This window comes from Anolis sagrei, chromosome 2 (genome assembly GCF_037176765.1).
Source record: "Anolis sagrei isolate rAnoSag1 chromosome 2, rAnoSag1.mat, whole genome shotgun sequence".
Lineage (NCBI taxonomy): Eukaryota > Metazoa > Chordata > Lepidosauria > Squamata > Dactyloidae > Anolis > Anolis sagrei.
Window position 1 is genome coordinate 299,070,758 of NC_090022.1, and position 26,250 is coordinate 299,097,007.

The window sequence follows — 26,250 nt, forward strand, 5'->3', positions numbered from 1 at the left end:
GAGTTGTAGTTTCACAAGTTTTCAGCCTTCTCTGCCAAAGAGCACTGTTGCCCGAAGAAACTACAAATCCCAGGATTCCATTGCATTTAGCCATGCGAGTTAAATGCGAGTTAAATTGCCATTTGCTGTGACATACTGTGCTTTTGTGTCATTAATAATAATAATAACAATAACAATGTTGTTACAACACTATGTAACAACATTTGAAAAAAAATCTCTTCCTAGTTTGAAAGTGTTATTCCTGTTCAAGTTGCATTAAATGTACAATGTAGATGCACTGGAGAGTCTCTGCAACTTGACATTGACATGGTCTCAATTAATGGGTGTAACATGTACCCAGGATTAACATTTCCACCTGGATCAACATTATAATGCAGTTGAAAATATATTTAGATCCATATATGCTGTATAGATCCATATATGGGTCTATACATATCTATATTTCAAACAGCATGATATGGCAGTGGAGATCCAGGCTTCATTTGCAGAGAGAAACATTGCATACACTTGTGTATGCAGCAGAAAAGCCAGATTTCTCCAGACTCTCGCAATCGGCTCGCTCTCTACGGGGAAATTCTTTCCTCTCCCTTGGATATACTTTGTCTCCCTGAATGTCAGAGAAAGAGCCCGTTGGCTTCCTCTCTCCAACCCATAGATGATATTTTTCACCTGGGTTTGCCAACAGCGCAGGCCTTTTCCCACGGCCTTCCCCTCCAAGGCGTCCAAGCCCCAGTCGCCGCCGGTGAGATTGGATATCAGGAACTGATTGCCTTTCCCTGAGCAGTGATTGCCTCAAGCCAAGAAAAAGAAAGGAAGGGGAGGCTCGGGACGGGGCCGATGATGATCGGAGAGCCAGAGCCACACTCCCTGTACTCCGAATACTGGAGAGAAAACTAATAATAATAATAATAATAATAATAATAACTGGAAAAGCTGACACGATACACAATACCACAACCAGCAGAGTGATCTTGTTGCTGTGGACTCATCTTGTTGTGTTTCAAATAATAATAATAATAATAATAATAATAATAATAATAATAATAACTGGAAAAGCTGACACGATACACAATACAACAACCAGCAGAGTGATCTTGTTGCTGTGGACTCATCTTGTTGTGTTTCAAATAATAATAATAATAATAATAATAATAATAATAATAATAATAACTGGAAAAGCTGACACGATACACAATACAACAACCAGCAGAGTGATCTTGTTGCTGTGGACTCATCTTGTTGTGTTTCAAATAACAACAACAACAACTGGAAAAGCTGACATGATACACGATACAACAACCAGCAGAGTGATCTTATTTGCTGTGGACTCATCTTTTTGTGTTTCAAATAATAATGATGATAATAATAATAATAATAACTGGAAAAGCTGACATGATACATGATGCAACACCCAGCAGAGTGATCTTGTTGCTGTGGACTCATCTTGCTGTGTTTCAAATAACAACAACAACAACAACTGGAAAAGCTGACATGATACACGATACAACAACCAGCAGAGTGATCTTGTTTGCTGTGGACTCATCTTGTTGTGTTTCAAATAACAACAACAACAACTGGAAAAGCTGACACGATACAACAACCAGCAGAGTGATCTTGTTTACTGTGGACTCATCTTGTTGTGTTTCTAATAATAATAATAATAATAACAATAATAATAATAATAATAATAATAATAATAATAATATTAATTGGAAAAGCTGACATGATACAAGATACAACAACCAGCAGAGTGATCTTGTTTACTGTGGACTCATCTTGTTGTGTTTCAAATAACAACAACAACAACAACAACAACAACAACAACTGGAAAAGCTGACATGATACAACAACCAGCAGAGTGATCTTGTTTGCTGTGGACTCATCTTGTTGTGTTTCAAATAACAACAACAACAACAACAACTGGAAAAGCTGACATGATACATGATACAACAACCAGCAGAGTGATCTTGTTTGCTGTGGACTCATCTTGTTGTGTTTCAAATAACAACAACAACAACAACAACTGGAAAAGCTGACATGATACACGATACAACAACCAGCAGAGTGATCTTGTTTGCTGTGGACTCATCTTGTTGTGTTTCAAATAACAACAACAACAACTGGAAAAGCTGACACGATACAACAACCAGCAGAGTGATCTTGTTTACTGTGGACTCATCTTGTTGTGTTTCTAATAATAATAATAATAATAACAATAATAATAATAATAATAATAATAATATTAATTGGAAAAGCTGACATGATACAAGATACAACAACCAGCAGAGTGATCTTGTTTACTGTGGACTCATCTTGTTGTGTTTCAAATAACAACAACAACAACAACAACAACAACAACAACAACAACTGGAAAAGCTGACATGATACAACAACCAGCAGTGATCTTGTTTGCTGTGGACTCATCTTGTTGTGTTTCAAATAACAACAACAACAACAACAACTGGAAAAGCTGACATGATACATGATACAACAACCAGCAGAGTGATCTTGTTTGCTGTGGACTCATCTTGTTGTGTTTCAAATAACAACAACAACAACAACAACTGGAAAAGCTGACATGATACACGATACAACAACCAGCAGAGTGATCTTGTTTGCTGTGGACTCATCTTGTTGTGTTTCAAATAACAACAACAACAACTGGAAAAGCTGACACGATACAACAACCAGCAGAGTGATCTTGTTTACTGTGGACTCATCTTGTTGTGTTTCTAATAATAATAATAATAATAACAATAATAATAATAATAATAATAATAATAATATTAATTGGAAAAGCTGACATGATACAAGATACAACAACCAGCAGAGTGATCTTGTTTACTGTGGACTCATCTTGTTGTGTTTCAAATAACAACAACAACAACAACAACAACAACAACAACAACTGGAAAAGCTGACATGATACAACAACCAGCAGAGTGATCTTGTTTGCTGTGGACTCATCTTGTTGTGTTTCAAATAACAACAACAACAACAACAACTGGAAAAGCTGACATGATACATGATACAACACCCAGCAGAGTGATCTTGTTTGTTATGGACTCATCTTGTTGTGTTTCAAATAATAACAATAATAATAATAATGATAACAACAACAACTGTTAAAGCTGACACGATACAACAACCAGCAGAGTGATCTTGTTTGCTGTGGACTCATCTTGTTGTGTTTCAAATAACAACAACAACAACAACAACTGGAAAAGCTGACACGATACAACAACCAGCAGAGTGATCTTGTTTACTGTGGACTCATCTTGTTGTGTTTCTAATAATAATAATAATAAGAATAATAATAATAATAATAATAATAATTGGAAAAGCTGACATGATACAAGATACAACAACCAGCAGAGTGATCTTGTTTACTGTGGACTCATCTTGTTGTGTTTCAAATAATAACAACAACAACAACAACAACAACAACTGGAAAAGCTGACATGATACAACAACCAGCAGAGTGATCTTGTTTACTGTGAACTCTTCTTGTTGTGTTTCAAATAACAACAACAACAACAACAACAACTGGAAAAGCTGACATGATACATGATACAACACCCAGCAGAGTGATCTTGTTTGTTATGGACTCATCTTGTTGTGTTTCAAATAATAACAATAATAATAATAATGATAACAACAACAGGAAAATCTGACACTATACACAATACAACAACCAGCAGAGTGATCTTGTTTGCTGTGGACTCATCTTGTTGTGTTTCAAATAACAACAACAACAACTGGAAAAGCTGACATGATACAACAACCAGCAGAGTGATCTTGTTTGCTGTGGACTCATCTTGTTGTATTTCAAATAATAATAATAATAATAATAATAATAATAATAATAATAATTGGAAAAGCTGACATGATACATGATACAACAACCAGCAGAGTGATCTTGTTTACTGTGGACCCATCTTGTTGTGTTTCAAATTATAATAATAATAACAACAACAACAACAACAACAGGAAAATCTGACACGATACACAATACAACAACCAGCAGAGTGATCTTGTTTGCTGTGGACTCATCTTGTGGTGTTTCGAATAATAATAATAACAACTGGAAAAGCTGACACGATACAAGGATTTAAAGATCAAACTGCAAAGACTCTGGCAAAAGCCAGTCAAGGTGGTTCCAGCAGTTACACAAAAAGAACATGTCAAACTACTCTAGGACTTCCAAATTCAGACTGACAAGAGTTTTGGAGTACAAGACTCCTGACCTCATGATTGTGGAAAAAAGCAAAGTGTGGATTGTCGATTTTGCAATCCCAGCTGACAGCAGGATTGACAAGAAGCAACTGAAGAAGCTGACATGAAACAATGATTTAAAGATGAAACTGCAAAGACTCTGGCACAACACAGTCAAGGTGGTCCCAGCAGTGATGGGCACACTGGGTGCAGTACCTAAAGATCTTGACCTGCACTTGAAAACAACTGGCGCTGACGAAATTACCACCTGCCAGTTGCAAAAGGCCACCTCACTGGGATCTGCACACATTATTCACCAATACATCAAGGTGGTCCCAGTGGTGATCAGCACACTGGGTGCAGTGCCTAAAGACCTTGGCCTGCACTTAAACACAATCAGCGCTGACAAGATTACCATCTGCCAGCTGCAAAAGGCTACCTCACTAGGATCTGCATGCATTATTTGCCAATACATCATGCAGTCCTAGACCCTTGGGAAGTGTCCGACTTGTGATCCAATACAACCAGCAGAGTGATCTTGTTTGCTGTGGAATCATCTTGTTGTGTTTCAAATAATAATAATAATAATAATAATAATAATAATAATAATAATAATAATTAATAATAATACAACAGCCAGCAGAGTGATCTTGTTTGCTGTGGACTCATCTTGTTGTGTTTCAAATAATAATAATAATAATAATAATAATAATAATAATAATAATAATGCCACCTGCCAGTAATAAAGAATTGGTGGGATCTTAATTTTGGGACTAATGGCCCAATTACACTATGTAACAAATTTTGTTACATTGTGTAATTCTTTTCTACCTTGAATTACACTATGTAACAATTTGTTTTTTAAAAAAACCCTGTTCCTGGTTTGAAAATGTTATTTCCTTTTTAAATATGGGGTCCTGACTTTGAAAGGAGTTGTTCTATTCCAGAAACTTCGTTTTTGCAGCTGCCACAAACTGTGCTGAATAGGTTGAGACTGGATGAGATATTCACTGCAAAATGTGTTGCAGGATGTCCCAAAAAACCCAAAGCTTGCACAGTTTTTCCAGTGTATTTGGATCAATAAATATTTTTTTAAAAAAAGAAGAAAGGAGAGAAAGGGAAGGAAAAGAAAAAGGGAGGGAGAAAGGAAAGAAGTAGAGAAGGAAAGAAAATGAGCGAAGGAAGAAAGGAAAGAAGGAGAGAAAGAGGGTGGGAAGGAAAGAGAGAAGGTAGGACTGAAGCCAAAATCAAAGGAAAAAAGAGGTAGAGAAGGAAGGTAAAGAGAGAAAGAAGATAAAGAAAAAGGGGGAAGAAAGGAAAGAGGTAGAGAAGGAAGGAAAGGAGAGAAAGGGAAGGAAAAGAAAAAGGGAGGGAGGAAGGAAAGAGGTAGAGAAGGAAGATGAGACAAAAGAAAAAAGGGAAGGAAGGAAAGAGGGAGCGAAGGAAGAAAGGAAAGAAGGAGAGAAAGAGGGTGGAAAGGAAAGAGAGAAGGATGGAGGCAAAAAGCAAAGAAAGGAGGGAAAGAGGTAGAGAAGGAAAAAGAGAAGGAAGGAAGGAAGGAAGGAAGGAAAGAGAGAGCGAAGGAAGAAAGGAAAGAAGGAGAGAAAGAGGGTGGGAAGGAAAGAGAGAAGGATGGAGGCAAAAAGCAAAGAAAGGAGGGAAAGAGGTAGAGAAGGAAAAAGAGAAGGAAGGAAGGAAGGAAAGAGGGAGCGAAGGAAGAAAGGAAAGAAGGAGAGAAAGAGGGTGGGAAGGAAAGAGAGAAGGATGGAGGCAAAAAGCAAAGAAAGGAGGGAAAGAGGTAGAGAAGGAAAAAGAGAAGGAAGGAAGGAAAGAGAGAGCGAAGGAAGAAAGGAAAGAAGGAGAGAAAGAGGGTGGGAAGGAAAGAGAGAAGGATGGAGGCAAAAAGCAAAGAAAGGAAGGAAAGAGGTAGAGAAGGAAAAAGAGAAAGAAGGAAGGAAGGAAGGAAAGAGGGAGCGAAGGAAGAAAGGAAAGGAGAGAAAGAGGGTGGGAAGGAAAGAGAGAAGGATGGAGGCAAAAAGCAAAGAAAGGAGGGAAAGAGGTAAAGAAGGAAAAAGAGAAGGAAGGAAGGAAGGAAGGAAAGAGGGAGCAAAGGAAGAAAGGAAAGAAGGAGAGAAAGAGGGTGGGAAGGAAAGAGAGAAGAAGGATGGAGGCAAAAAACAAAGAAAGGAAGGAAAGAGGTAGAGAAGGAAGGAAAAGAAAAAGGGAGGAAGGCTGGAAAGAGGGAGGAAGGGAAGGAGGAAAAAGAGAGAAAGAGGGAGGGTTGGCCACAGCAATGTGTGGTGAGTACAGGTATAACAACAACAAAAACAACAATAAAAGCAAGTGGAGCTGCTTTAACGGGAGTGTAGTACGCTCCCTAAAGTTAGCTGCAGTTAGCAACAAGTTCGGACTAGATTATATGGTTAGTGTAGATCCAGCCTCATTCATAACGCATGAGTACAGCTTCGAATAATATTTGTTTGCACTACAACACCCAGAATCCACAGCCATTCTAGCCATAAGTCCCATTAGCGCCCAAAACTCTACTCTTCTGACTTATGGCTCATGTTACCGTAGAACAGCCAAGTAACCTTCTCTGCCGTGCTCTCAATTCATCTTCTTCCCCTCGTCATCGGCTTATTTAGAAAAATCAATTAATATGTGGGATTGATCCTTGCTTTCCAAATTGCTCCTTACATCAAAATTAACAGAATCAATGTGGATCTCAGAAAGGCGCTTCATTTCTTAATCAATTCTTGAAACGGGGAAAGCTTTCCAAGCCAGGTTTTTGCATGTTCGGAAAAAAGGCATCGTTGGCTTTTCCAACTTCAGGAACGAGGGAGATGAAGGTCCGCGAAAGGCATTCTTATGGGGATATTTTATAGTTTCAAAACTTGTAGTTGTCACTGTTTTACATTTTCCAATTATTGTGAGTATTTTCCAATTATTTTAAAAGGTGCATTGAGTCCCACATTGGGGAAAAAGCAGCATACAAGTGCAATACCTGTATATAAATAAAAATGTAATGTTCGTTTGTGGGATTAACAGAACTCAAAAACCACTGGATGAATTGACACCAAATTTGGACACAAGACACCTAACAACCCAATGTATGTCCTTCACTCAAAAATTGATTTTGTCATTTGGGAGTTGTAGTTGCTGGGATTTATAGTTCACCTATAATCAAAGAGTATTCTGAACCCCACCAATGATGGAATTGAACCAAACTTGGCACACAGTTCTCCCATGACCAACAGAAAATACTGGAAGTCTTGGTGGGCAGTGTCCTTTGGTTTTGGATTTCTAGTTCACTTACATCCAGAGAGCACTGTAGACTCAAACAATGATGGATCTGGACCTCAATACTCAATATGCCCAAATGTGTACACTGGTAGAGTTTGGGGAAAATAGAATCTTGACATTCAGGAGTTGTAATTGCTGGGATTTATAGTTCATCTACAATCACAGAGCATTCTGAATCCCACCAAAGATAGAATTGGGCCAATCCCCCCCCCCCACACACACAGAACTCCCATGTGGGCCACAGCAATGCGTGGCAGGGGATGGCTAGTACCTCTATATCAGTGGTTCTCCACCTGGGGTCCCCAGATGTTTTTGGCATTCAACTCCCAGAAATCCTAACAGCTGGTAAACTGGCTGGGATTTCTGGGAGTTGTAGGCCAAAAACATCTGGGGACCCCAGGTTGAGAACCACTGCTCTATATAAATAAAAATGTAATGTTCGTCTGTGGGATTAGCATAACTCAAAAACCACTGGACGTATTGACACCAAATTCAGACACAAGACACCTATCAGGCCAACAAGTGACCATCACTCATAAAAACACTGAAAAACGCTGTGGAAGGGACTTCAAAAGCCAAAAAAGCAAAAAGATGCTATAGAGCATGCACAAAACTACTCCCCTGGGAGACAAAAACACACAATAGAATATCTACACTCTCTTCCGAACTACAGCTCCCAGTATCCCCTAGACCAGGCCCTTTAGGAGAGGAGAATGATCCAAATGCACTGCTTCAAAGATGCAAGCTTTCTGCTCCTTGGATTTCTTTGAGAGATATATGGCTTTATATCGGAAGCAAGTGGAGCTGCTTTAACAGGAAGGTAGTATGCTCCCTGAAGCTAGCCCTGGTTAGCAACAAGTTTGGACTACATTATATGTTTATGGACTACATTATATGGTTACAGCAAGAAAGGAGATTCCACTTGGACATGAGGAAGAACTTCCTGACTGTGAGAGCCGTTCAGCAGTGGAACTCTCTGCCCTGGAGTGTGGGAGAGGCTCCTTTTTTGGAAGCTTTTAAACAGAGACTGGATGGTCATCTGTCGGGGGTGCTTTGAATGCAATTTTCCTGCTTCTTGGCAGAGGGTTGGACTGGATGGCCCATGAGGTCTCTTCCAACTCTTTGATTCTATGATTCTACAACAACAACATGCGGCAGAAACTGAAGTTAAAGTGGATTCATTCTATAAAAAGTATATTTTAATGTTGAGACAAATGTTTTCAAATGTTTTTAATGTTTATGTATGTATATAATAAATTCATGTCCCGGCATTGAATGTTTGCCGTTTGTATGTTGTGCTCCGCCCTGAGTGAGAAGGGTGGAATATAAATGTGTTAAACAAACAAACAAACAAACAAACAAGAACAACCTAAATGTCTCTATGGTTGAGTCACAAAGTACAGGAGTTCCAATATATGAGGAGTCCATAGTAAATAATGCAATATAGTTTGAGAAGGAAAAATGTGATTTTCCATTCTTGCTGATCCAACTGCAGCCAGACATGCCTGGAAGGTTTGGATTGTGTCTTCATGCATGGAAGAATGAGGTTGGATTGGGTGGCCCTTGGGGTCTCTTTGAACTCTAGGGTTCCAGGAGTCTGTAAGTGTGCCTTCAACCTATCCTTAATAGAATCATAGAATCAAAGAGTTGGAAGAGACCTCCTGGGCCATCCAGTCCAACCCCATTCTGCCAAGAAGCAGGAATATTGCATTCAAAGCACCCCTGACAGATGGCCATCCAGCCTCTGTTTAAAAGCTTCCAAAGAAGGAGCCTCCACCACACTCTGGGGCAGAGAGTTCCACTGCTGAACGGCTCTCACAGTCAGGAAGTTCTTCCTAATGTTCAGATGAAATCTCCTCTCTTGTAGTTTGAAGCCATTGTTTCGTGTCCTAGTCTCCAGGGAAGCACAAAGGAAGCTTGCTCCCTCCTCCCTGTGGCTTCCTCTCACATTTTTATACATGGCTACCATATCTCCTCTCTGCCTTCTTTTCTTCAGGCTAAACATGCCCAGCTCCTTAAGCCGCTCCTCATAGGGCTTGTTCTCCAGACCCTTGATCATTTTAGTCGCCCTCCTCTGGACACATTCCAGCTTGTCAACATCTCTCTTGAATTGTGGTGCCCAGAATTGGACACAATATTCTAGGTGTGGTCTAACCAAAGAGGAATAAAGCATGTGTAGAATGACTTCCTTAGATCTAGACACTAGGCTCCTATTGATGCAGGCCAAAATCCCATTGGCTTTTTTTGCCACCACATCACATTGTTGGCTCATGTTTAACTTGTTGTCCACAAGGACTCCAAGATCTTTTTCACATGTACTGCTCTCGAGTCAGGCATTCTGTCTCTTTGCATTTCGTTTTTCTTGCCTAAGTGGAGTATCTTGCATTTGTCACTGTTGAACTTCGTTTTGTTAGTTTTGGCCCATCATCTCTCTAATCTGTCAAGATCCCTTTGAATCCTGCTCCTGTCCTCTGGAGTATTGGCTATCCCTCCCAATTTGGTGTCATCTGCAAACTTGATGATCATGCCTTCTAGTTGACTTGTAGAGCCATATCATTGATGTCCTCCCACCCAAAGACTAACCAAAGCTGTACCTGCTTAGCATCCAAGGCAACGTGAGATTTGGGGCCTTTTAGGGTACTTAGGCTCTCCACAAGGGCGGAATGAGAGGGATGTAGGCATTTCTGGGAGGCGGGTCTGCGCAAATGGAGTGGAGATTGATGGGGCAGAGGAGTGGAGTGACAGGAGAGGACAAATGAGTATGGGGAGGAAGCATCTCTTGGATCTCTGCATGTCAAAAATGCTGCTCCCCAGGTGCCCGATCTCCTCTCTCTTTTGGCAGCTAAGACAAAAATCCCTGTCAAGCAGAGTGATGAGAGGAAAGCCAGTTTGTGCTGGGAGGATGGGGCCTCTCGCTCACCTGGAAAGTCACCGGCCGGCCTTACTGGCAAGAGCCCAGAAGGTGCGACACCTGCATTTGTCATGTCCTCCGCGAGCTCCGGGCTCTTTCTCATGCCAAATCAATCTTCTGGAAAGGTTCAGGTTGACGTCCTGCTGTCACCAGATCCATGCTGTAGAATTAGTAGCGGTTTGGCTCTGCTTTCAACGTTATGCAATCATAGAATCAAAGAGTTGGAAGAGACCTCCTGGGCCATCCAGTCCAACCCCATTCTGCCAAGAAGCAGGAATATTGCATTCAAAGCACCCCCGAAAGATGGCCATCCAGCCTCTGTTTAAAAGCCTCCAAAGAAGGAGTCTCCACCACACTCCGGGGCAGAGAGTTCCACTGCTGAACAGCTCCCACAGGAAGTTCCTCCTAATGTTCAGGTGGAATCTCCTTTCTTGTAGTTTGAAGTCATTGCTCCATTGTGTCCTAGGCTCCAGTTCATTCCCTCCTCCCTAGGACTTTCCCTCACATATTTATACATGGCTATCATGTCTCCTCTCAGCCTTCTCTTCTTCAGGCTAAACATGCCCAGCTCTTGAAGCAGCTCCTCATAGGGCTTGTTCTCCAGACCCTTGATCGTTTTAGTCACCTCCTCTTGACACATTCCAGCTTGGCCACATCTCCCTTCAATTGTGGTGCCCAGAATTGGTCATAGTGTGATTCCAGATGTGGTCTGACCAAAGCAAAATAGAGCATGAGTAGCATGACTTCCCTGGATCTGGGAGTTGGGGTTTTACAAGGTCTGCTGGAGCTTCCACAACTACAACTCACAGGGATCCCATAGCAATGAGCCATGGTGATTAGTTGGGTCAAACTGCATTAGTCTTACAATTGAGTCTCTAACTTTGGAGATCGTAACAGAAAGCCTGGATGGGCATCTGTTGGGAGGGCTTGGGTTGTGTCTTCCTGTGTGACATAAGGGAGCTGGACTGGATGGCCCTATGACTTCGCCTCACATATTTATACATGGCCGTCATCATGTCTCCACTCAGCCTTCTCTTCTTCAGGCTAAACATGCCCAGCTCTTGAAGCAGCTCCTCATAGGGCTTGTTCTCCAGACCCTTGATTGTTTTAGTTGCCCTCCTCTGGACACATTCCAGCTTGGCCACATCTCCCTTCAATTGTGGTGCCCAGAATTGGACACAGTGTGATTCCAGGTGTGGTCTGACCAAGGCAAAATAGAGCATGAGTACATGACTTCCCTGGATCTGGGAGTTGGGGTTTTACAAGGTCTGCTGGAGCTTCCACAACTACAACTCACAGGGATCCCATAGCAATGAGCAATGGTTGAGATTAACTTCACAATTCAGCAGCAGATCAGTTGCACAACTTCAGCGCTTTCCAGTAGCTTCTTCTTGCACAGTATTTTCAGTCAACTGCTCCCACAAACTGCAGTCACTCTGGAACTCTTTTACAGACACTTGAGCACATGCCCCGCCATTGTCAGTTTTACTATTGTTTTCCCCTCCAATCTAGATTACACTACAAACCTACCACAGCACACGGTTATATCTTGTCTTAGCAGACAGGTTCTTTTAATCAATTACATAGAGCCTTCGATGAACAGCATCACAGCACAAGGAGAGGAGTATACACTCTATATGACTTCCTTATATACAATTCTATACAATTACACATAGCAATTTCTGATTGGTTCCCAACTCATTGACTTAACTCAAACCCAGGATTACATCATTCACAATCACCTGGACTAGGCCAGAACACATTCCCCAAATGATCCCCTATATACAGTTAATGAATTACTCAGCATTTCCAATAGAAGCCTATTAGCAGTGCATGACTCAGCTATATTACATTACAATACATTGTAAAACCTGACAGATTAGTTGGGTCAAACTGCATTAGTCTTACAATTCTCTAACTTTGGGGATTTTGACAGAAAGCCTGGATGGGCATCTGTTGGGAGGACTTGGGCTGTGTCTTCCTGTGTGACATAAGGGAGTTGGACTGGATGGCCCTTGGGGTCTCTTCCAACTCTAGGTTTCAGTATGTGATGTGGAAGAGAGGATGCTTTGGGCAGTGTACCAGACCCCTTCCTCAAGGAAAACATCCCACCCAAAATGGGGCAATGGTCAGTACGACAAGGTTAGTAAGACAAGGAGGACTCACAAAGTTGTTCCCAGTGGGGCCAGCTCTTTTGTGTGCTGCCTGATATAAGATACAATCATTGCAAGGATGGAGCCCGCACCTCCTTCCTGCTCCTGTGTCCTGGACAATCCATCTTGCCTTCAGACGAGGTCTCCGAAGGAACATCAGCCAGGTTTCCTGGAGCGCAAGCACATCCAACACACACATACACACACAGAGCTCTTTCTTGGCAAATGAGAACCAAGATACAACTGGACTGGGGAAATGGCTGTTGAAGGATGCATCCTCATGAGCCTTATTTCTGTTTTGCCTTCCTCCCAATGACATATGATGTGATCGACTGTGCATTGCATTCCGCTCTGGAATGGGACTTTGGGGACACTCACGGAAAGGCTAAGATGTATCTGGTTCTGGAATGCGCATTCCCCACATCAGCCCTCCTTCATGGGATGGGAGCGGAGGGACAAGAAGAGGAGGGGAAACTCCCCGGGAGATTTTTTGGAACCTTGTCATCAATTCAAAAAGTTTCTTGTCTCTTTTGCAAATAAGATTCCCAGAGTTGAACTGGTTGGGCATCTAGTCCAACCCTAATCCATTAGGCAGGGAATCATAGGATGAGATATTGGAAAGTCCATAATCTATTCAGTCCACCATAACCTTACTGCAAAGGTAAAAATGATGACTGGAAAGTCCATAATCTATTGGATGTCACCTCTTTTTGGCAAATGTGAATCTCTGTGAACATAGAGACCTCTTGAAAACCACAAGCCAAGAATGGTGTGGCCTTGCTAGAAGTCTTAAAAAGAGCAATATGGAAGAAAATGTTTTTAAGAAACAAGATGTGACATGTAGAGGTACAAGAAGATACTTTCTTACACGGGATGTGTTGTGGTTAACTTCAAAGGTTGTAGTAAAGTGCAGAGTCTGCATGTACAAGAAGGTACTTTCCATCAAAAGGTCAAGGGAGAGGGGCTGGAAAGAGAGTACTTTCCATGACAAAAAAGGTTCTTGTTTACTTGAGGTTATATATTTGGTAGTCAAAAAACCAAGACGGAACGGCAGTCACTTGAAGGGTAGCATCTGCACATGCTACCAGGCTGTCCGTCTTCTTCATGAAGAAATTAAAAATAAACCTTGTTTTTTTAAAATCTCTTTTGGGACTGTCTCCTTCCTTACGTGTTCCTGTGACTGCACGGACCTAAGAAGACCCAATTTAGGGTCTCTAACAGGTGAACTATAAATCCCATCAGCTACAACTCCCAAATGTCAAAGTCTATTTTCCCCAAACTCCACCAGTGTTCATATTTGGGCATATTGAGTATTTGTACTAAGTTTGGTCCAGAGCCATCATTGTTTGAGTCCACAGTGCTCTCTGGATGTAGGTGAACTACAACTCTCAAACTCAAGGTCAATGCCCACTAAACCCTTCCAGTATTTCCTGTTGGTCATGGGAGTTCTGTGTGCCAAGACTGGTTCAATTCCATGCTTGGTGGAGTTCAGAAGGCTCTTTGATTGTAGGTGAACTATAAATCTCAGCAACTGCAACTCTCAAATGAAAAAAAAATCAATCCTCTCCAACCTCAACAGTATTCAAATTTGGGCGTATGGGGTATTTGTGCCAAATTTGGTCCAGTGAATGAAAATACATCCTGCATATCAGATATTTACATTAAGATTCATAACAGTAGCAAAATTACAGTTGTGAAGTAGCAACGAAAATAATGTTATGGTTGGGGGTCATTAGGAAGGTTGAGAAACACTGCTCTAGACACTATATTTCTATGGATGCAGCCTAGGATAGCATTGGCTTTTTAGCTGCCATATCACACTGTTGACTCATGTTCAGTTTGTGGTCTGTTAAGACTCCTAGATCTCTTTCACACAGGCTGATACATTCTTGAATTATAATGTGCAGAACAAGGCACAGGATAATTCCGGGTGGAATCTGACCAAAGCAGTACAGAGTGGCATTAGGATTTCCTTTGATATTCCTGTTATTGCAGCCCAGAATGGCTTTGGCACACGCAAACCCTCCCCAAGAACAGAGATGCCTCTTTAACCAAGGATAATTGGCAGAGCAATTCTGACACATTCCTGGCCCCATTCATTGCCCATGCGCCTGTGCCGCTTTGGCCCACTCCGAGGATGAAGTGCCTCTTGATTGAAAAAGGGGAGAAAAGGACAAAGGCTGGGCCAAAGAAAGCGAGCCTGATATGCAGGGAGAAAGCAATAGGATGGTCTTTGTGATACATTGAGTTCTGCTTTTCTCTTCCCTCTTCCATCACTCTGACTTTATGATATTTCTGCATTTCAGTGAGCTGAGTCTTATTAGAGGACTGTCTCCCAGCAGCCGTGTTTTGCCTCAATGGAAAGCTGGCTCATCAGCTTTTCCTAATGCAAAAGATTCAAGTATCAAAGTGCTCTCTGTCCGTGAGAAAGGAATCCAACCCAGGGCTCATGATGGAACTGACTCAGGTTTCAGCTCCTGGAATCCTATCCTGTGCAATATTTCGGGAAGGTTTTGTGTGCCGCAATTTTGGAAGACTCTGCTGTGGATAGAGCCGCATTTGGTTGCCTTCCAGAAAGGAAATTGCAGGGCTGGAAAAGGTGCCGAAAGGGGATGACCGACTCCCCCCTCGAAAGGAAAGGTTTTCATACCCTCCAACCATTTCACAGATCAAAACCAGGAGCGTGTGATCGAGGCTTTCACATTTTGAACTTTCATTTGCAGCAATGGAAGTGAGTTGAAGACAAAAAGAGAAACTGAGCGGAGAATGGAGAAGCTGGGACGTTATATAAGCAACTGGAAAAGTGGGAAGGAGGAGGATTAATGGAGACTACCTGTGCCACATCGGCCCGTGCATTTCCACATTGTGCAACAACCAGTCCAATTGGTACACACATTTCCACACTACACAACAGCCAGTTCAATTGGCACACGCATTTCCGCACTGCAGAACAACCAGTCCAATTGACAAACACGTTTCCACATTGCACAACAACCAGTCCAATCGACATACACATTTCCACACTACACAACAGCCAGTTCAATTGGCACACGCATTTTCACACTGCAGAACTATCAGTCCAATTGACACACACATTTCTACATTGGACAACAATCAGTCCAATCGGCACATGCATTTCCACACTGCAAAACAACCAGTCCAATCAGCACACGCATTTCCACACTGCACAACAACCAGTCCAATCAGCACACACATTTCCACATTGCACAACAACCACACTGCACAACAACTAGTCCAATCGGCACACACATTTCCCCATTGCGCAACATCCAGTCCAATCTGCACATTTCCACATTTCACAACAACCAGTCCAATTGGCACATGCATTTCCACACTGCACAACAACCACTCCAATTGACACACACATTTCCACACTGCACATCAACCAGTCCAATTGGCACACACATTTCCACATTGCACAACAACCACACTGCACAACAACTAGTCCAATCGGCACACACATTTCCCCATTGCGCAACATCCAGTCCAATCTGCACATTTCCACATTTCACAACAATCAGTCCAACTGGCACATGCATTTCCACACTGCACAACAACCAGTCCAATTAGCACACACATTTCCACACTACACAACATCCAGTCCAATCAGAACACACATTTCCACATTGCGCAACAACCAGTCCAAATGGCACACGCATTTCCACACTGCACAACAACCAGTCCAATTGGCACATGCATTTCCACACTGCACAACAACCAGCCCAATCGGTACACGCATTTCCACACTGCACAACAACCAGTTCAATCAGTACACGCATTTCCACACTGCACAACAATCAGTCCAATCGGTACACACATTTCCACACTGCACAACAACCAGTCCAATCAGCACACGCATATCCACACTGCACAACAACCAGTCCAATTGGCGCACGCATTTCCACACTGTGCAACAACCAGTACTCTTGAATGTTTAGGAAAGATGTCTTTTTCCTGAAGTTTGAATCTATTGATCCATTGTGTCAAAGTTTCTGGAGCAGCAGGAAACAAGCATACCCCTCTCTTCCTTGCAACTATTGAACGCTGGCTCTCATGTTCTCTCTCAGCCTTCTTTTCTCCAAGTCAGACACCCTCCGTTCCCAAAGCAGCTTCTCAGAAGGCTTCAGTTTATACTTTGGCCATTTTGGTGACCCTTCTCTGGGCATTTCCACCTTGCTCCTATCCCTCTTGAGTGGTTTATTTGGCCAACCAGGTCTCACCAAAGCAGAAGAGAGCCAGACTAAAACTTCCCATGATCTGGACACTAGGCTCCTCTTGATGCAGTCTAGAATTGCTTTGGGATTTTTCAAGCTGCCATATCATACTGTTGGCTAATATTCAGCTTGTGGTCAGCTCCTAGATCTTTTTCATGCATAGTATTTCCAAGCCAGATGTCATCCATTCTGCATTTCGTTTTTATTATGAAAGTGTAGTACCATATTGACTGAAATCTAATGCTCACCTTTTAGGCTAAATTATCTTCCCAAAATTAGGATGTGCACAAGATTTGTGCAATATCTTGGTGTGGAGTCAAAGCAAAAGGGGAAGCTACTTCAGGAGCACCTGCAGCTTCTATTTGATGGATGTCATCTCTAATTTAATTGCCATAGTTCGATGCTATGCAATGCTGGGATTTGTAGTTTGGTGAGGCATCAGCATTCTTTGGCAGCCCTCATGATCCCAAACTACAGCTCCCATAACCCCATAGCATTGAATCAAGGCAGTTAAAGTGTACCTATTCCACAACAGAGATGCACCCCAAGGTTTTCTTTTCAACACTTTTGTTTTTAAACAAGGAATTCTACACATGGATCAACTGAATTACACACCTTTTTTGGCCAAATTCTAAATAGTGTACTTTTTGCTGCTGCACATTATATTTGCCACATTATATTTTTTAGTTTCAGGGTTTTGAAAATTGAGGTACGCATTAGATTCGATGGCGCATTAGACTCAAGTAAATATGGTATCCTACATTTCTCCTGGTTGGAATTCCTTTTGTTAGTTCAGGTAATTTGGGATCCTGACCCTGTCCTCTGGGGCGTCAGCTCTTGCTCCTAATTTGGGGTCATCTGTATATGGATGCAATGCATTAAACCCTTGTGCCAGCAGGACCGAAGACCAACAGGTCAGAGGTTTGAATCTGAGGAGAGTGCACATGAGCTCCCTCTGTCAGCTCTAGCTTCCCATGCAGGGACATGAGAGCAGCCTCCCACAAGGATGGTAAAACATGAAAACATCTGGGCATTTCCTGGGCAATGTCTGTTACAGTAAGTCATAACAGGATCTAGTGTGTGTGTGTTAAAGAAAACCTTATGCTGTTAATTATTATGTGCAGCTGCTAATGTAGGTCAACTAGTAAGTTTGGACCACACCTGGTGGGGTATAACTGTATGATTTTTAGAACACAGTTCAGCTTTTGCTCCGAGGCACCTTTGCTCAGGCATTTTGCTCAACCATTTCTACTGCTCTCTTATTTGGATGAAGATGAAGAAGCCTTATTCTGCATTGCTTACAAAGACTATGTAGGTTTGTTGCACTGTTTGTAACATTGCAAGTTTATGTTTTAACTCTGCTGATTTAAAACATTTTTTCTGCCACTTTGGCAGAAAAAATGAAATGCAAAGAAACAGAATGGGTGACGCCTGGCTCGAGAGCAGTACGTGTGAAAACGATCTTGGAGTCCTCGTGGACAGGAAGTTAAACATGAGCCAACAATGTGATGTGGCGGCAAAAAAAGCCAATGGGATTTTGGCCTGCATCAATAGGAGCATAGTGTCTAGATCTAAGGAAGTAATGCTACCCCTCTATTCTGCTTTGGTTAGACCACATCTGGAATATTGTGTCCAATTCTGGGCACCACAATTCAAGAGAGATATTGACAAGCTGGAATATGTCCAGAGAAGAGCGACTAAAATGATAAAAGGTCTGGAGAACAAACCCTATGAGGAGCGGCTTAGGGAACTGGGCATGTTTAGCCTGAAGAAGGGAAGGCTGAGAGGAGATATGATAGCCATGTATAAATATGTGAGAGGAAGCCACAGGGAGGAGGGAGCAAGCTTGTTTTCTGTTTCCTTGGAGACTAGGACGCGGAACAATGGCTTCAAACTACAAGGGAGGAGATTCCATCTGAACATGAGGAAGACCTTCCTGACTGTGAGATCCGTTCAGCAGTGGAACTCTCTGCCCTGGAGTGTGGTGGAGGCTCCTTCTTTGGAAGCTTTTAAACAGGGGCTGGATGGCCATCTGTCAGGGGTGATTTGAATGCAATATTCCTGCTTCTTGGCAGAATGGGGTTGGACTGGATGGCCCATGAGGTCTCTTCCAACTCTTTGATTCTATGATTCTATGATAAGAGTAAAGTTTTTATGTTCTTTTTCCTCTTGCCTTGGTGCAATGTTGTTGTGTCTTCTGCTTTGGACTTGACTAAGATACGCTTAGTGCAACAACGTCCTTATAGACAGCCAATTATCTCACACCAGAAGCAACTTGTAGTTTCTCAAGTCGCTCCTGGCATGAAAAAAATCTGTATATTTGGGGAGGGCCAACCATGCCACCTATAAAATATATCCTTTGCTCATTTGTCCATTCAGAGCAAAGCCTGTGTTGTTCCCTCTCGACTTTAGAGCCGGCAGTCAGCGCTATCTTTGCCGAAGGAACCTTCCCTTTGCCTCCAGATTGCAAGCAGATGTGAGCCCAAATTGCTCCGGCTTCTGAGGTGTAATAATATTAAGCACCGTTCTAGGACCTGCGCTGGGAAGGAAGCGCGGGGAGCAAGTGAGAAGGTGGAAGGGGCAAAGTGTCACCGTTGAGGGGGAACGGAAGGGGTTTCCTGTGAGGAGGTTTGGTTTCGCAGAGAGGAATAAATCACCGGCTCTAAAACAAGAAAGCCTTCTTTCTCCCTTCCCTCTCCCTGCGTCTTGCATTTGAGGTTGGGAATTTCATAAGCAACTCTCTTTTGCTCAAGAAGAACAGGAGAAAAACCCAGGTTAGCGGGTGGGACACCTCTCCGGGAACCAAATGTGTTGTTTCTGGATGGTCGGCCCATTTGCACACCATCTGAGACTGAACACAAAAGGAAACAAAATGACAGAATCCTAGAGTTGGAAAAGACCTCATGGGCCATCCAATCCAACCCCATTCTGCCAAGAAGCAGGAAAATTGCATTCAAAGCACCTCCGATGGATGGCCATCCAGCCTCTGTTTCAAAGCCTCCAAAGAAGGAGGAGCCTCCACCACACTCCGAGGCAGAGAGTTCCACTGCTGAACAGCTCTCACAGTCAGGAAGTTCTTCCTCATGTTCAGATGGAATCCCCTTTCTTGTAGTTTGAAGCCATTGTTCCGTTGCATCCTAGTCTCCAGGGAAGCAGAAAACAAGTTTGCTCCCTCCTCCCTGTGGCTTCCTCTCACTATCAGGATCTCAAAATTGAACTGCAAAGGCTCTGGCATAAACCAGTAGAGGTGGTCCCAGTGGTCATTGGCGCACTGGGTGCCATGCCAAAAGATCTCAGCCGGCATTTGGTAACAATACACATTGACAAAATGACGATTTGTCAAGTGGAAAAGGCCACCTGACTTGGATCTGCGTACATCATTCAAAAATACATCACACAGTCCTAGACACTTGGGAAGTGTTCGACTTGTGATTTTGTGATACGAAACCCAGCATAGAGATCTCGTTTGCTGTGACATATTGTGCTTTTGTATCAGTAAAATAATAATAACAATAATAATAATAATAATAATAATAATAATGCCACTTTATCTCCACCCAGTGGCGCAGTGGGTTAAACCCCTGTGCCAGCAGGACTGAAGACCAACAGGTTTCAGGTTCGAATCCGGGGAGAGCGTGGATGAGCTCCCTCTATCAGCTCCAGCTCCTCATGCGGGGACATGAGAGAAGCCTCCCACAAGGGTGATAAAACATCAAAACATCCGGGCGTCCCCTGGGCAACACCCTTGCAGACGGCCAATTCTCTCACACCAGAAGCAACTTGCAATTTCTCAAGTCACTCCTGACACGACAAAAAAACCCCCCAAAACTTTATCTCTCTTAAAAAGAGGCCTGAGCTACATGACAGAAAAGGCTAGAAACGTTATAAATCTATAATCCCACAGCATTGAGGTATTGTGGCTAAAGTGATGCCAAACTGCATATATTCCACGGTGAGGATGCATCCCTCGTCTCTTGAGTAGGAGGAAACAAGCTGGCTCTGTCTTCAGATGGAAAGAGATCTTTTAGCACAGTGGTTCTCAACCTGTGGGTCCCCAGTTTACCACCTATTAGGCTTTCTGGGAGTTGAAGGTCAAAACATCTGGCGATCCACAGGTTGGGAACCACTGTTCTAGCACTTTTCCTATCTTTCCTGAGACTTAGAAAGCCAATTTTCCAGCCAGAAAAGAAATACATGGAATATCCTTCGTACAATTCCTTGGAGATGCAGATTCAAGCTTACCTGGAACTTCAGAAGAGATCAAGACTTCCCAGCTGGAGTGAGAGGAAGCCACAGGGAGGAGGGAGCAAGCTTGTTTTCTGCTTCCTTGGAGACTAGGATGCAATGGAACAATGGCTTTAAAGTACAAGAGAGGAGATTCCATCTGAACATGAGGAAGAACTTCCTGACAGTGAGAGCCGTTCAGCAGTGGAACTCTCTGCCCCGGAGAGTGGTGGAGGCTCCTTCTTTGGAAGCTTTTAAGCAGAGACTGGATGGCCATCTGTCAGGGGTGATTTGAATGCAATATTCCTGCTTCTTGGCAGGGGGTTGGACTGGATGGCCCTTGAGGTCTCTTCCAACTCTTTGATTCTATGATTCTATGATTCTTACTGATGGATTGACTGAATATCCTGCTTTTGTCCTGAAAGGGATTCCCTTAAACCTCGCCCACTTGGTTACCGGGGATGGACTTTTGGGAAATGATTGAGACCGTGCTATCTTGCATCTGGGGCTGTTTCACAAGAGTACACGCATTGCTAACTTGGCTCAGCTGCCATTGACCCCTGGATTCCCTGGCCAAACTTGCTGGTCATTGCTCTGTGGAATATAAACAAAGGGCCATGTCAACTCGTGAATGTAGTCTTGTGAAACACAACCCCTGAGGATGCTTGTTATAGATGCAGGTGAAACGTCAGGAGAGAATGCTTCTAGAACATGGCCATATAGCCCAAAAAACCTACAACAACCCAGGGATTACAGCCATGAAAGCCTTTGACAATACAACTTCTTGACTGTAAAAAGAACTGTTCAGCAGTTGGACTCTCTGTCTCCTAGCAATATTCCAGGTGTGGTCTAACCCTCTATTCTTCTTTGGTTAGACCACACCTGGAATATTGTGTCCAGTTCTGGGCACCACAATTCAAGAGAGATATTGACAAGCTGGAATGTGTCCAGAGGAGAGCGACTAAAATGATAAAAGGTCTGGAGAACAAGCCCTATGAGGAGCGGCTTAGGGAACTGGGCATGTTTACCCTGAAGAAGAGAAGGCTGAGAGGAGATATGATAGCCATGTATAAATATGTGAGAGGAAGCCACAGGGAGGAGGGAGCAAGCTTGTTTTCCGCTTCCTTGGAGACTAGGACGCAATGGAACAATGGCTTCAAACTACAAGAGAGGAGATTCCATCTGAACATTAGGAAGAACTTCCTGACTGTGAGAGCCGTTCAGCAGTGGAACTCTCTGCCCCGGAGTGTGGTGGAGGCTCCTTCTTTGGAAGCTTTTAAGCAGAGGCTGGATGGCCATTTGTCAGGGGTGATTTGAATGCAATTCCTGCTTCTTGGCAGAGGGTTGGACTGGATGGCCCATGAGGTCTCTTCCAACTCTTTGATTCTATGATTCTATGATTCCTTGGGGTCCAATGGAACCTCCTTCCTTGGGGAACGTGATTCCACCTGAACATGAGGAAGTTATAGTATCCCTGCCAGATGGCCTTCCATCCCTAAGGAAGGAGGTTCCATTGGACTCCAAGGAGGCAGAGAGTTCCACTGCTGAACAGCTCTTTTTACAGTCAAGAAGTTGCATTGTCGAAGGCTTTCATGGCTGGAATCACTGAGTTGTTGTAGTTTTTTTGGGGCTTTATGGCCATGTTCTAGAAGCATTCTCTCCTGACATTTCTCCTGCATCTATGACAAGCATACTCAACCACTCACAACCTCTGAGGATGCTTGTTATAGATGCAGGTGAAACGTCAGATAATGCTTCTAGAACATGGCCATATAGCCCAAAAAACTTACAACAACCCAGTGATTCCAGCCATGAAAGCCATGAAAGCCTTCGACAATACAACTTCTTGACTGTAAAAAGAACTGTTCAGCAGTGGAACTCTCTGTCTCCTTGGAGTCCAATGGAACCTCCTTCCTTGGGGAAGGTGATTCCACCTGAACATGAGGAAGAACTTCTTGACTGGGTTGTTGTAGGTTTTTCGGGCTATATGGCCATGTTCTGGAAGCATTCTCTCCTAACGTTTCGCCTGCATCTATGACAAGCATACTCAACCACTCACAACCTCTGAGGATGCTTGTTATACATGCAGATGAAATGTCAGGAGAGAGACTGCTTCTAGAACACAGACATATAGTCCAAAAAACCTACAACAACCCAGTGATTCCAACCATGAAAGCCTTCGACAATACAACTTCTTGACTGTAAAAAGAGCTGTTCAGCAGTGGAACTCTCTGTCTCCTTGGAGTCCAATGGAACCTCCTTCCTTGGGGAAGGTGATTCCACCTGAACACGAGGAAGTTATAGTATCCCTGCCAGATGGCCTTCCATCCCTAAGGAAGGAGGTTCCATTGGATTCCAAGGAGGCAGAGAGTTCCACTGCTGAACAGCTCTTTTTACAGTCAATAAGTTGCATTGTCGAAGGCTTTCATGACTGGAATCACTGGGTTGTTGTAGGTTTTTTGGCCTATATGGCCATGTTCTGGAAGCATTCTCTCCTGATGTTTCGCCTGCATCTATGGCAAGCATACTCAACCACTCACAACCTCTGAGGATGCTTGTTATACATGCAGGTGAAATGTCAGGAGAGAATGCTTCTAGAACATGGCCATGTAGTCTGAAAAACCTACAACAACCCAGTGATTCCAGTCATGAAAGCCTTCGACACTACAACTTCTTGACTGTAAAAAGAGCTGTTCAGCAGTGGAACTCTCTGTCTCCTTGGGGTCCAATGGAACCTCGTTCCTTGGGGATGGAAGGCCATCTGGCAGGGATACTTTAACTGTGCCATCCATAGAATCATAGAATCAAAGAGTTGGAAGAGACCTCATGGGCCATCCAGTCCAACCCCATTCTGCCAAGAAGCAGGAATATTTATTTATTTATTTACTATTCTTGTATACCGCTGTATCTCAAGCCCAAGGGCGACTTTGCATTCAAATCACCCCTGACAGATGGCCATCCAGCCTCTGTTTAAAAGCTCCTGAATGGAAGATGGGGGTTGGACTAGATGTCCTATATGGTCTCTTCTAACTCTATTATTCGATGATTCCAGAGTCCAAGCTGTGCAAAAGAGGATGATGCAAACTCTCACAATTCCTTTTACAGGTGGAACAATCAGGACCGAGCTTTGCGGCCCCTTCGTCCTCCCAAAACCCAGACCGACATTTCCCTTTGACCCGTCTCCATTGAAGTAGCAGAAGGCGAGAGGATTTTACGAGTCCGAGCGGACTCTTCTTCTTCTTTGAAAAACAGCAGAGCCGGAGCCAAGACTGAGCAGAACGGAGGGACCAGAGATCCTTATGAGCGCAAAGGATGAAGTCGTTTTGGAAAAACCTAGAAATCCAGAAGATGGAAAACTTCTGTCCCGCTTCCCCTGTGAAGAGCCTCGCGTTTTTCCTAATGCCTTGCCCAGTCCTGGAGTCTGCAAGAGGATTATGGCTCCCTTTGGAAACTGCAGAGCCTTCGGTAAAAACGCCTGGCTCTTCTGGGACGGATTGGAGGCAGGAATGTGAATAGTTCCAGAGCAGATGGGAGGAAAGCAGCAAAGCTCTTTGGTCTGGAGACAATGACAGAGAGCAGCAGACATCGGGATGCAAAATGTGTCCCTTTACAGGAATCCAACGTGGTCCTTTATAGGAATCCAACGTGGCCCTTAAACCTTCCCCAAATTGTCCCCTTGCCTCCTACAAACCCTTGGAATATCCCCCTGAAAGAGCAGAAGAAACCTTAAAAAGTACTTAAAGACATTGTAAATGCTGTTTTGTGGGTCCCAAGCCTTCAATGGCAAAACTCAAAACAGTCAGGTTGTTGTTAACTGCCTTCAAACTGCCTTCAAATTATGCTGACCCCACAAATGGGAGGCATCGAAAGGCGCATCTACACCAGTCTTTCTCAACCATCCTAATGCCGTGACCCCTTATAGAATCATAGAATCAAAGAGTTGGAAGAGACCTCCTGGGCCATCCAGTCCAACCCCATTCTGCCAAGAAGCAGGAATATTGCATTCAAATCACCCCTGACAGATGGCCATCCAGCCTCTGCTTAAAAGCTTCCAAAGAAGAAGCCTCCACCATACTCCGGGGCAGAGAGTTCCACTGCTGAACGGCTCTCACAGTCAGGAAGTTCTTCCTCATGTTCGGGTGGAATCTCCTCTCTTGTAGTTTGAAGCCATTGTTCCGCGTCCTAGTCTCCAAGGAAGCAGAAAACAAGCTTGCTCCCTCCTCCCTGTGGCTTCCTCTCACATATTTATACATGGCTATCATCATATCTCCTCTCAGCCTTCTCTTCTTCAGGCTAAACATGCCCAGCTCCTTAAGCCGCTCCTCATAGGGCTTGTTCTCCAGACCCTTGATCCTTTTAGTCGCCTTCCTCTGGACACATTCCAGCTTGTCAATATCTCTTTTGAACTGTGGTGCCCAGAATTGGACACAATATTCCAGGTGTGGTCTAACCAAAGCAGAATAGAGCATGGGGAGCATTACTTCCTTAGATCTAGACACTATGCTCCTATTGATGCAGGCCGAAATCCCATTGGCTTTTTTTGCCGCCACATCACATTGTTGGCTCATGTTTAACTTGCTGTCCACGAGGACTCCAAGATCTTTTTCACACGTACTGCTCTCGAGCCAGGCGTCACCCTTAATACAGTTCCTTATGTTGTGGTGACCCCCCAACCATAAGATTATTTTTGTTACTACTTCATCACTGTAATTTTGCTACTGTTATGAATCGTAATGTAAACATCTCATCTACAGGATGTATTTTCATTCACTGGACCAAATTTGGCACAAACAGATGATAAACCCAAATTTGAATACTGGGAGGGGGGATTTGGGGGGGGGGTTGATTTCATCATTTGGAAGTTGTAGTTCCTGGGATTTATAGTTCACCTATAATCAAAGAGGATTCTGAACCCCCCCAATGATGGAATTGAACCAGTCTTTGGACACAGAACTCTCACGACCAAGAGAAAATACTGGAAAAGGGCTTGGTGGGCTTTGGAGTTTTAGTTTTGGAGTTGTAGTTCACCTGGAATTGAACCAATCTTTGGACACAGAACTCTCACGACCAAGAGAAAATACTGGAAAAGGGTTTGGTGGGCTTTGGAGTTGTAGTTTTGGAGTTGTCGTTCACCTACATCCAGAGAGCACTGTGGACTCAAACAATGACAAATCTGGACCAAACTCTGCATGCATACTCAACATGCCCA

The 26,250-nt window shown here is 43.3% G+C and overlaps 1 protein-coding gene across 4 annotated transcripts in view; it reads right to left on the reverse strand.

The window, feature by feature from the left end:
• Nucleotides 1–26,250, reverse strand: part of CNTFR (ciliary neurotrophic factor receptor) — a 737,562-nt gene that overhangs the window by 373,048 nt on the left and 338,264 nt on the right. The window contains exon 1 of one of the 4 annotated variants that reach the window (XM_060761153.2): nucleotides 21,060–21,098. The exons of 2 other annotated variants lie outside the window; for them this stretch is intronic. The gene's annotated coding sequence lies outside the window, so the exon portion shown is untranslated. Of the gene's footprint in view, nucleotides 1–669; nucleotides 777–21,059; nucleotides 21,099–26,250 lie in introns of those variants that run through there. One more of the 4 variants, XM_060761154.2, reaches the window with a different exon arrangement.